This window comes from Rissa tridactyla, chromosome 5 (assembly GCF_028500815.1).
Source record: "Rissa tridactyla isolate bRisTri1 chromosome 5, bRisTri1.patW.cur.20221130, whole genome shotgun sequence".
Lineage (NCBI taxonomy): Eukaryota > Metazoa > Chordata > Aves > Charadriiformes > Laridae > Rissa > Rissa tridactyla.
Genome location: NC_071470.1, coordinates 81824248 through 81834808, shown reverse-complemented (window position 1 = coordinate 81834808; position 10561 = coordinate 81824248). Strand labels below are relative to the sequence as shown.

At 61.6% G+C, this 10561-nt stretch overlaps 1 long non-coding RNA gene across 1 annotated transcript; it reads left to right on the top strand.

Moving 5' to 3' along the window:
* The first annotated feature begins 2391 nt into the window (after positions 1-2391).
* On the top strand, positions 2392-4966 carry LOC128910536 (uncharacterized). Its single transcript, XR_008466750.1, has 3 exons — positions 2392-2778; positions 3293-3449; positions 4201-4966. It is a non-coding gene; the product is annotated as an uncharacterized LOC128910536 (long non-coding RNA).
* Positions 4967-10561: the final 5595 nt, after the last annotated feature.

Genomic DNA, 10561 nt, shown 5'->3' with positions numbered 1-10561 from the left:
TCGCTGTAGAGCGCTCTTCATCCCTTGCTATACAGAAAATGCTTTTTTCAGAAAATTGTCGCTGGTTTGTCAGAAGGCGCTGGGAAGCCGTAGTAGCGCAGTGTGACGCGCTTTGGTTGAAGCGTTTGAGTAGTCGGTGAGCTCTGGTTTGTCGTGGCTGGATAAACTCCTTTCCTGGGACGTTGGCTGAAGAAGACACACGCTCGGAAGCCCTGCCAGTGCCACTGAGAAGCTGTGCCCGGTCCCCTCCTGGCTCGCAAGGGGTCCTGCCTGGGTCGCTGGGGCTCCAGGGCTGAAAGGCAAGGAAACCGGACATGGTTTGGTCACGGCACGTGCGGCTGCCCCGGGTGAGGGTCGGTGCCCTCGGGGTGCCGTGGTCGAGGCTTCCCTGTGCCCCGTCGGGCCGTGGGGGCCGCGGCGCCGGGCCGTGGGGGTACAGCTTGAACGGAAGCTGTGGTGGTGCTGGGAGGAACTGAGCGGTCTTAGAAAAACAAATCTGCGAGTTGCTTCTCTAGACTTCAGTGTCACTTGCTCTCGATACTGTGGAACTGATTGCCGTACTGCAAGATAATCGCTGGTTTTTCCCTTTTGTGTTCGGTGGCATTGCCAGTGCCAGCATTCACCCAAAAAGGTTGGTAAAAGGGTTATTCGCACGCTGCTTGTAGCTAAATTGTGTCTGAATGATGGAATCGATGCGGAGCTGGTCTGCTGTGTCTCGAAGTCCTCTGCCCAGCACACGTCTTGGCTGTAATATTTTCTGCTAAATGGCAGTTGGGAAGTGTCTGGGAAGTTGCACGGTTGTGTGAGCTGAAATACTGGGATGGAAAAATGAGATCCTGTAGAAGAGCCCTAAGCCTAAGTCACCAAAACCTCTGAGGAGGAGGAGGAGCAGCCTCGACAGCTACGGGATCTGCTGGCGCCGAAGATCCCCAAAGAAACGCGATCCCCTCGGTGCCATCCCAGAGCGTTCAGACCATCCTATTGCTTTATTTTATGAATCTCGGAGGCCTGTGAATGCGCGTTAATCTGGGGCTGGGGAGGAGGTGGCACAGAGAATGGTATCTGAAACCGAACGAGGTCGGCAGGGCCTAGTTTTTCTTGTGCCGTGAAGTCTTACATGCTTTAAATCGTTGCAGAGCACATTTTATCAGCCCCTGGGACGATGTTTAGGTTTCGTCAATGACTGTGTAATGATCAGCCTGTACCCTTTGGTTTTTTTGTCCCTTTTATGTGGTTGAACGGAGGGAGGTAAAAGTCGATCCATGTGTGGGCCAGAATGAGAGCGGGGGGCTTGGAGCCGAGAGAACAGAGAGGAGAAGCCAGGGGGCAGCCGCAGGGTGTCTGTCAGAGACACGGTCAGTGCCGCGGTGGCCTCGCCTGTCCCTTGGCCGTCGCCACCAGCAGGTGCAGCCCCCACCAAGGGACCATCGTGGACTCCTGTGGGTGGGAGAGAGTGTCTGTGTGCGCACGTGTGTGTGTGTGCGCGCGTGTGTGTGTGTTTACGTGCGCTCGTGTGTGTGCGCACGTCTGCCTGTGTACAGGTGCACGTGGTGTGTGTGCGCGCGGGCAGTTTTTGTGCGTGTGAATTAACGTTGAGAACAGCTTTTGCAGGTGCTGACACGATGCTGTTCTGGGCCGCCTGCTCTCAGCGTGGATTCAATCGCGGCCCTTTCCATCACCGTGAATCCCCGGCCCCCCTGCACGCTACGGCACGGGAACCGAACCCGCAGCGGGTACAACAAGCACCAGGTACCGGTGGGTTTCCCGCTGCCCCCTCCGAGGCCGCCGCGGCCCCGTGCGGCCACGGAAACGCTGCCGGCTCTGTCCGGACGGACCCGGTGCGCAAACTGCGGGTCGGGGCGGCTGCCGCTACGCAAACTCCGGTTCGGGGCACGGCGGCGGCGATGTGGAGGGCGGGGGCCGGGTCCCCTCTGGCTCGGCTCCAGAGCGGCGGCTCTGCCGGGGGAGCGCGGTTCCGCCGCACCGGGCGGCAGCCGCCGGAGCTGCCGCCGCTCCCGGAGGTTGGGGGCGGGGCGGGGGGGGGAGCGTCCCCTGCAGCGGGGCCGAGTCCTGTCCCGGCGGGGGCGGGCGGGGGCACCTCCGCCACCGGCGTGGACCAGGGGGAGCGGGGAGCGCTGCGACACGCAGTGTCGCTCCGTGACCGCCAGGGGGCGCCGTCCGGGGCGGGAGGGGGCGGTGCTACAATTCCCGAAGCCGACCGCCAGGGGGCGCTGCGGCCATGAGCGGCGGCGGCCGCCAGGGGGCGCTACGGGCCGGGCCGGGCCGAAGCCACGAGCCCGTGTTCGCTTCGCCGGGCACGACCGCGGCTGCGGAGCCGCCTCCGGGCACCTGCGGCGGACGGACGGGGCCCGGCGGCGCTCCCCGCGGCGGGGCGGCCCCGGGCTGGGCTCGGCAGCGGGCGGCCATCCCCGGGCGGTGCCGGGAGCCCGGCTGGCCCCGCCGGGCTGGTGCCCCCCCCAGGGGGCCGGCGGTGCCCGAGCCGTGTCTGTGCACACGGGCGGGGGTTTTTTTCCAGACCGGCTCCTGTCGGTCGTAGCAGCGGCGCAGCGCCGCGGGGACGGGGCTCCCCCGGCCGCAGCCGCCGGCCGCACCTGCGAATTGGGAAAACCTGGGCGAAGGCTCCTGATTGATTCCCGGTGGCTGCAGGGGAACATCGGGGAGGACTAGGTTCGTTACGGGGGACCGGGCCTGGGCAGCGTCCGCCCCGGCGCACCCCGCGGAGCCAGAGCCGCTGCGGGCGGAGCAACGAGACCGCAGGTCAGCCCTGGGGGCCTCGGGGGCCTGCAGCCGGGGAGCGGGGAAGGAAAGGAGGCAAAGCCTCCGCTCTCTCCCGGGCCCTGCCTGCCCGGGAGGAGGCTCCCGGGGCGGCGGCGGGGTTTCTTGCTCGCCCGGGGAGCTGCGGGCGCCCGGCGTTGGGCGGGCAGAGCCCACTGCGGTGCCTGTGCAGAGAAAAGGAGGGAGCGGGCAGCGACCAACGGGGTTCGGCTTTACGCCTTGAACCTCTTACGGGCAGGGTTTGCCTCCGCTGCGCGGTTTCGCTGCCCGTGGGAGGAGGGCGGGAGTCCCGGCAGCAGCCGCGGGGACGCCGCGGTTGGGCTCGGCCGGGGGAGCGGAGCGGGGACGGCCGGGCCGGGCTCCCGCGGTGCCCCGGGGAAGGGGCGCTGGTACCAGGCACCCCGAGAGGCCTGTCCCGGCGTGGGCCGGGGGCTCCTGCTCGAGCGAGAGCTTCGACCCCCGGCTGCGACACTCAGGAGGGGTTTTGTCGGCGCAGGGGAGCAGCTGAGCGGCAGAAAGGCTCAGCTCGGGCCGGGGTGAGGAGAGCTCGGCCGGTCCCTCCCGGCGCAGGGACACGGGAGGATGAGTTGGGCGAGGAGCCCAGCCCGGACACGGGGAGCACCGGGGGACGCTGGCACGGGAGGAGAGGTCCGGTGAGCGCGCTGGAGCGGCCGTGCCGTGCTCCGGGGGTGCCTGGCGGGGCCAGGCACACAGGAACGCGCCTGGGCTGGGGAAGCTGGGCCTGGCTGCGGTTGAGGAGGAGGAAAATACGCCGTGCTTGTGGCTTCTGGTGCCGCTCGTGTTGCGGGGCCATTTGGGGCTGTCGTGGCTGCACTTTGCATCTCCCTTGTGCTTGGAAGGAAAATGATTTTGCTTGTGCTTTCTGGTTGTGTTGCGTGTCCTGCTGCAGGGTGGTTTGGGGCTGTGCCCCACGGTTGTGGGACCGGCTGCTGAGCAAGGCTCAGGTGCTGGTGCTGCTCCCCACACCATCAGTGACCACCTGTGCTGGCGTGGCTCTTGGCCACAGCCGGGCTGGGGACAGCCCTGCCTTGTTCCCTTGTGGGGGCTCCTGGTTGTTCTGGACCCCTCCTGAAACCCACGTGGCTTTGTTCGGCGGTAGTTGGTGTTTGGCACTGGGCAGGGCAGTGCTGTGCCAGGCTGGGCAGGAACGGCCCATCCTCAGCTCCACTATTCCTCGGTGTTGTCTTGTGCCTGAAACACAGGTGGGTTTCAGCAAGGTGTGCGTTCTCGCTTGCTCTTCTGGGGAGGAATGTGTATTTTCGGGTTAAGCCCTGAGCTCTCCCATCCCCACGGCCCCTGTGCAGTGCTGGGCGCCCTCCTCCTGTGGATTATGCGGGGCTGGGCTGTGCACCCCAACTGACGGGTTCTGCTCCCCTTGTGCAGGTACAGAGGAGACACAGATGCTGCCTTGCCTGTGCCCGGGAGAGTCACTTCATGCAGAGGGGGGCACCTGGCATGGACTTATCTCCAAGGGAAGAGATGGGGCTCCCCAAAAGATGACTCGCTGTACAGATCCAGCTGATGGCTCGTTACAGCTCCAGGTGACTTCAGCACTAGCCCTGAGCTATTCCTGCTAATTGATAGTTACGCTTTCCTATTACAGCTGCAGATGTAAGCACTGTTCTCCCTGACAGAGGCTAGGGACAGCAGATGCTCCCCTCTTCGACCGTGCTGAGGGCGCAGCCATGCCTGACGGACATCATGGCTTGTTACAGCTCCAGCTGTTCCTACTCAAGGGTACCTGAAGCCCCAAGTAATTTTGACTCCTAGCTACTGGACAATCCAGTATGTTGTAGCTCTGCCTTGTTTCAGTTTGAGGTAATTTCATGTCCAGCTTGTTGAAGCTCCAGCCTTGGTGATGAGATGTTCCAGCTCTGGCTGCAGGATGCTCCTGCTGATGAAGTTCAGTCCTGGTGATGAGATGCTCCTGCGTCATACAGTGCTGGCTTAATAAATGTTCTGTCTTCTTTCAAGCCAATTAAAGCTCTAGCTCATTGCAGTAATCGGGGCTTTTGGCCAGGTCGTAAATCAATCACTGTCATGGCTTGTACATGAATACGAACTGTCATAATTGTACATTGTCTAAATATTGAATAACTGTTCTGGTGGTCGTACCCACCTTGAATAAACAGTTGGACTCTCAACTAAAGTGTGGAAAGTGCCTTTTCGCCCACCTCGGACGTTTAATTCGGCCCGGTGCATGCTGGTGTCCCAGAGTTTGGGGAACAACACGACTGGATCCCCACCTCCGGCAGGGGTCCACGCACCCTGCCCACCCTCCTCCCACCCATGGTTTCCCTGGCCGCTGTTTTGGGAGCTGAAAACAGATGACAGAGCCTCTGTTTCCAAGTCCCAAAAACACAGCACTTAAGTCATTTTAAGACTTAGCCTGCCTTTTCAGGCACTGAAAACGCACGACTTCTTAGTCTTTTTTCTGAGCTGCAGAAAGGCAGTGCTCACCCTCTGCTTTAGAGTCCCAAAAAAAAGGCAGCACTTAAGTCTCTGTTTTTCAGCCTGAAAAAAACAAAGGACTTGTACTTTTTTCTGAGCTGTAGAAATGGAGGACTTACTTAACCTGCATTTTCAAGTGCTGAAAACACAGGACTTATTTTTTCTGAAGCTCAGAAAGAGACTGAGGTTCTGCTTTTGAGACCCAAAACCAGTCGCCCTGCCACGCTTGTTTTCAAGGCCCAAAAATGCAGCACTTAATCTCTGTTCTCCAAACGTGAAAACCCAAGACTTATTCTCCATTTTTAGTCCCCAAAACACAGCACTCAGTCTCAATTTTGGGGGATGAAACCCAGCACTGAAACTGTTTTCTGAGCCCATGTGTGATGTGATGTTGGGGGGGGCAAAGGGAGGGGAAGTGCAGCCCACCCACAGCCCCGGGTGCAATTTTGGGAAGTGCTTGGGAACAGGAGGGGGGAGGCGGCCTCCCTGCAGGGAGGGTCCAGCCCCGTGTCTCTGTGAGGCAGCACCCGCACGCGTAGGGAATCACTTTATTGAGCTTCACGTCACCAGCCCCACGCCCCAGTTCCCCCCCGGAGCACAGCAGCTGCACCCCGCGGGGGGCCGTGCCCAGGCACCCCAGGAGCACAGCCCCCTTCCAGGGGACCCTCTTTCGCGGGGGACCTCCCCCACCAGTCCCCCCAGGCCCCTCCAACGGCAGTCCCCCCAGGCCCCTCCAACGGCAGTCCTCCCGCACGCCCAAGCGAAGTCCACACCCCCGCAAACCCCCTCGAAGCGAAAGCCCCCCCCCAACACCCTCCAGTGGGGAAACACCGCCCCCCCAACACCCCACCAAGAGCCCTCGGCCGTGGCGGCGGCAGCCGGGGCCCTTCCCGGCCCGTCCGGGCACCGGGACGCGCCCGCCGCCGCAGGAGGCCCCCGGGCCGCCCCTGCCCGACCCGCGCCGGGAGCGGCGGAAGCTGCCCGGCCCCGGCGGCGAGGGAAGGAGCGGGCTGCCCCCGCTCCCCCCGGCCGCAGAACTCCCCGGCTACCGCGCTCGGCACGGCGCCCTTTCTGTCCCCGCCGGCCCCGGGAGAGCAGAGTCCGGCCCCGCGGCCCCTTACCTGCTCCATCGCCGCTGCCGCCCTACCCAGCGCGGAGCGGAGCGGAGCACGGAAGAGAAAAACGAGCGGCTTCTGCCGCGGCCGCTGCTTTTCTAGCTCCGCGCAGGCGCCCCCGCCCCCGCCCCGCCCCGCCCGGCCCCGGCCCCGCCCCGCCCCGCCCCGGCCCCGCCCCGGCCCCGCCCGGGCCCCGCTGCAGCGCCATCCCCACCCGCGCAGCCCCCGGCCGTCGCCCGTAGCATTGTGACGCCAGCAGGGCGCGAGACGCGGTGTCTCCCGCGCCGGGCGGGGCTGCCGGGGCAGGACCCCCCCCCCGCCCCGCCCCCGCAGGGCGCTCGGCCCGCCCCCGCCGCCGTCCCGCCCCCGCCAGTCCCCGGGCACCGTCCCCCGGCGCTGGAGCACGGCAGGGCGGCGACACGGGGCGGCGCCGCGGGCCCTCCGGTCCCGAAACGAGAGTCTCCCCGCCCCGCCCAAGACGATCCCTGCGGGAGCCCAAGCGCTCATGGAGCTGACACCAACAAATAAACAACAAGAAACAGAATGAAACGGTCAGGCCCGAACCAAAATAAACAAAGGCGAGGGGCAAAAAGAAACCGCCCCGGGCAGGCAGAGGCCAAACAAAGGAGTCGGGGTTTGTCCCCAGGGAAATGTCCCCTCCCGGGCAGCGGCCGCGGCGCGGGGGAAGGCCGGGCACCGGGCGGAGGCACGGCCCCCGCGGGCAGCGGCGGTGCGCTGAGCAGCGTCGCCCTCCTCAAAGTTTCTCCACCAAAAAAATGGACGTGAACCCGACCGGAGGAACCTGACCCCGCAGGTGAGGGGCCTGAAGTGCCGCCTCAGTGCCAGGAGCGACCACAACCTGCTCCTGGGCAGGGGAGCCCAGCTCAGTGCCCCTTTGCTCCATCGAGGGATGCCGGTCCCTCCCGTGTCCCTCGGGAACAGCCTTCCCCGGGTCTGAGAGGGCAAAAAGGCAACTCCCTTCCCAGGGTGGGGCTGCAAGAGGACAGGGAGCCACTGGCGGAGTGACAGCTCTGACACATGGTCACCGCCTCCAGGGTGGCACGGGTGAGCTGCCCAGACAGTCACTAGAAACTGCCAGGGAAACGAAGGCCCTTTCCCACCAGCCCCGCCTCCGCCCCGTGGGGCTGTTGCTGTCTGCGCTTGGCCCTTCTGCAGGCTGGGAGCCACCGGTTGCCCCCGCTTCCCCACTGCCAGCGCTGTGCAGTGCCAACACGGCACCCCCGGGGGCTTCATGGGCAGCATCAGCCTTCCAGACAAACCCAGCTCTCTGGGGACGCTTTTCTTTCCTCCAGCCTCCTCTTTCCCCCACGCCCACCCCCTTCCCCACAGGAGAGAACCTTCCCCTGAACCTTCAAAGCTAGAAACTGTGTCTGGGATGGGGACAGCCAAACGATGGGCTCACTGTCCCACGGGAGCATGCAGCTTCTCCTGATGGGGCTGGCCCCCAGGCAGTGACACAGGAACCGGGTGGTCTCGCTGTTCACTGTGGGTGACAGTCACGCAGCCCAGGGGACGCTGGGAACAGCCTGGCTCAGGGAAGACAAGGAGAACCAAGAGCAGGTAATACAATGTTGTCACATGCACCAAATACAGAGTAAAACTCAGGAAGTTTGTGGAACTGAGGACCAACAAAGAAAGAGAAAATAAGGGGATTGTGTGAGAAAAATGTCTGAAAATCTCAGCAGTGCCAGCAGTGAGGAGGACGAAACCCCCAGTGCCAACATAGTATTCCTCCTTGGGAAGGACTTGGGGTGCTGACAGCTCGCTGCACCCCCACCACCACCACCACCTTCTTGTGGTGCTGTCCCCCTTAGGGCCCAGGGGCAAGGAGGGCTGAGCACCCACCCGGCAGCTGGGGAGCAGCTGGGGAGTTTGTGTGTCTCAGCTGTAACCGTCACGGGAACGAGCTGCGTCCGTCCTGGGAGTGTTAGTGTCACCAGGCTGAGAAGTCCAGAGTGTGTCTGCCTGCACTCGGATCGGACAAAGCCCTCGGCTGTCCACACCACATGTGCTTCTTTAGCCCACACCGACTGCCCGGGGTGCGCTAGAGCTGAGATGGGAAGCTCGGAGCCAAAGGGGAAAAGTGCCTCTTTTACCTCTGCGAATAATTGTCCCCCCTGCATTCCTCCAGGAAGGTCACCAGCCACTCTGCTGCTGCCTGAGCACGCATGGGTCTGACGGCCAGCATCCCATCCAGAAATGAAGTCAGCGCGTCCTGTGCTAGGGGGACATACGTGCACCGCCACCGTCTGGAGAGAAATCAGAAACAGGGGAGAGCACATCACAATTCTGGCTCTTCAAAAAGGAGAGGAAACTCAGGCACGTGATTAGTGGGGCAGCCAGTTAGGCCTGCAGGATGCAGCTGCTTTAACGTCCAGCTGCGCACGTAGGGCTTTTGGTATTCTGGGTGGCTGAGAGATATGGAGGCGTCTCCCCAGCTCCCCTGCTGGAAGCAGGGCCGCAGTAACAAGGACCTGTTACATCCCTGCCGCGGTCTCAATTAGGGTAGAGAGGGCTGTGCTTGGCGTGGGCTGACACATCAGCCTCCTCGCTGCTCGCCACTGGGCAATACATGGTTGAAATTTGCCCTTTTGCTGATAGCTGCGGCTGTGGAGAAACTTGGTCTGATGGATGTGGTGCTTAGGGATACGATGAGCTTGTTGACAAGAAGCTGCTGTTGATGTGAAAAGCTTGGATATGAAACTGGACACGGTGACCTGAAACCAGAGTGATTTTATTCTTGCCAGGGTGGTGCACTGCACGCAGTCACAGGAAACCTCTGTTTCTCTGACCATCCTCTGAGACAGGAGGCCCCTAAAATCTCTGACCCGGCTACTGCCAAGCTTGCAGCTTTCCCTGCCACATAGTTACCACAAGCCACCCTCAAACTCATCTGCCACGTTGTGTGATGGCCCAAAGCAGAGGAACAGCTCTAAATTGTTCACTCAGTTTCCCCTCTCTCTCGTGGATCTCAGTGGATGAGCTTCCACTGTGGAAAGTTCACAGAACAAAGATGTGCAGGAAACCACCAGGGAAAGAAAAAATGCTAGAAGAAAGCTAGCAGAGTCTCCGAGGCTGAGGAAAGCTCCCTGAGCGTCAGAAGCCACGGGCTGGGAGGGGGCTGCCAGGGCCCAGGGGTCATGGAGCTGCAGAGCAGGGACAGGCCCCACCAGTGTTTCTGTGCCAAGACAAACGCTGGGGATCAGGGACACCTGGGGCACACATAGCTCTGGGGATCTCTGATGTCAATGCATGGCCATTCAGGGACTGCCTGCTGGCCAAAGGAGCTTTTCTGCCCAGCAGGTAACAAACAGGTACCATCAGAAGCCAGAACTGCCATGGGATTGTAGGATAATTCAGGTCGGAAGAGGCAGCGGGAGGTGTCTGGTCCAACCCCCTGCTCAGACCAGGGTCAGCTATGGGGTCAGACTGGGCAGCTCAGGAATGCACGTGGTCAGGTTTTGAAAACCTCCAAGGACAGGGATGCCACAATCTCCCCAGGCAAGCCGTTCCGGTGACCGACTGTCCTCCCGATAAAACACTTTGGTTGGATTCAAGTTGCTTGGGTGGCAGGAGCAGAAACTCCCTGTTGTGTGATTCACGAGCAGCCCAAAGACACCCTGCAGCAGGGGTCGGCACAGGTGCCTGGAGAGCTCACTTACTTTCCAAAAGTGTCTTTCATTGCTCCTTCCATTTTTCCCGGACCAAACCCATGCAGAGGAGCGGAGTGGACAGGAGCACAGAAATGGGAGAATGCTTATTTGCTGGGTTGTTAAATTGAGCAACTAAGGCAACATTCCTGACAGACTGAGCTCATGCCCTGTTTGGGATTTGCTTCCCCACCCCAGGCATCTTTCCATTTTCTCTTTCAATTGTTTGAATGCTAGAAGGAGAAAATGAGAAACGATGATACGTATGGATTTCCCTTTCTTTTTCCCCCCAGGCATAGCTGCTGGTAAGTTTTCCTCCTGATTGTTCCCCAACATGGCTTTACAGCAAAGCCGCAGTGACAAGAACTGCACTCTTCTCCCAGTGTATGGGACAGAAAGATGGGTGAGAGGAGGAGCAAGGAACACCCTTCTTTCCTGCAGGCCAATGATTAATTGCAAGTGAATGAAAAGTAACTCTGGTACCAACTCCACCTCCTACTTCTTGTC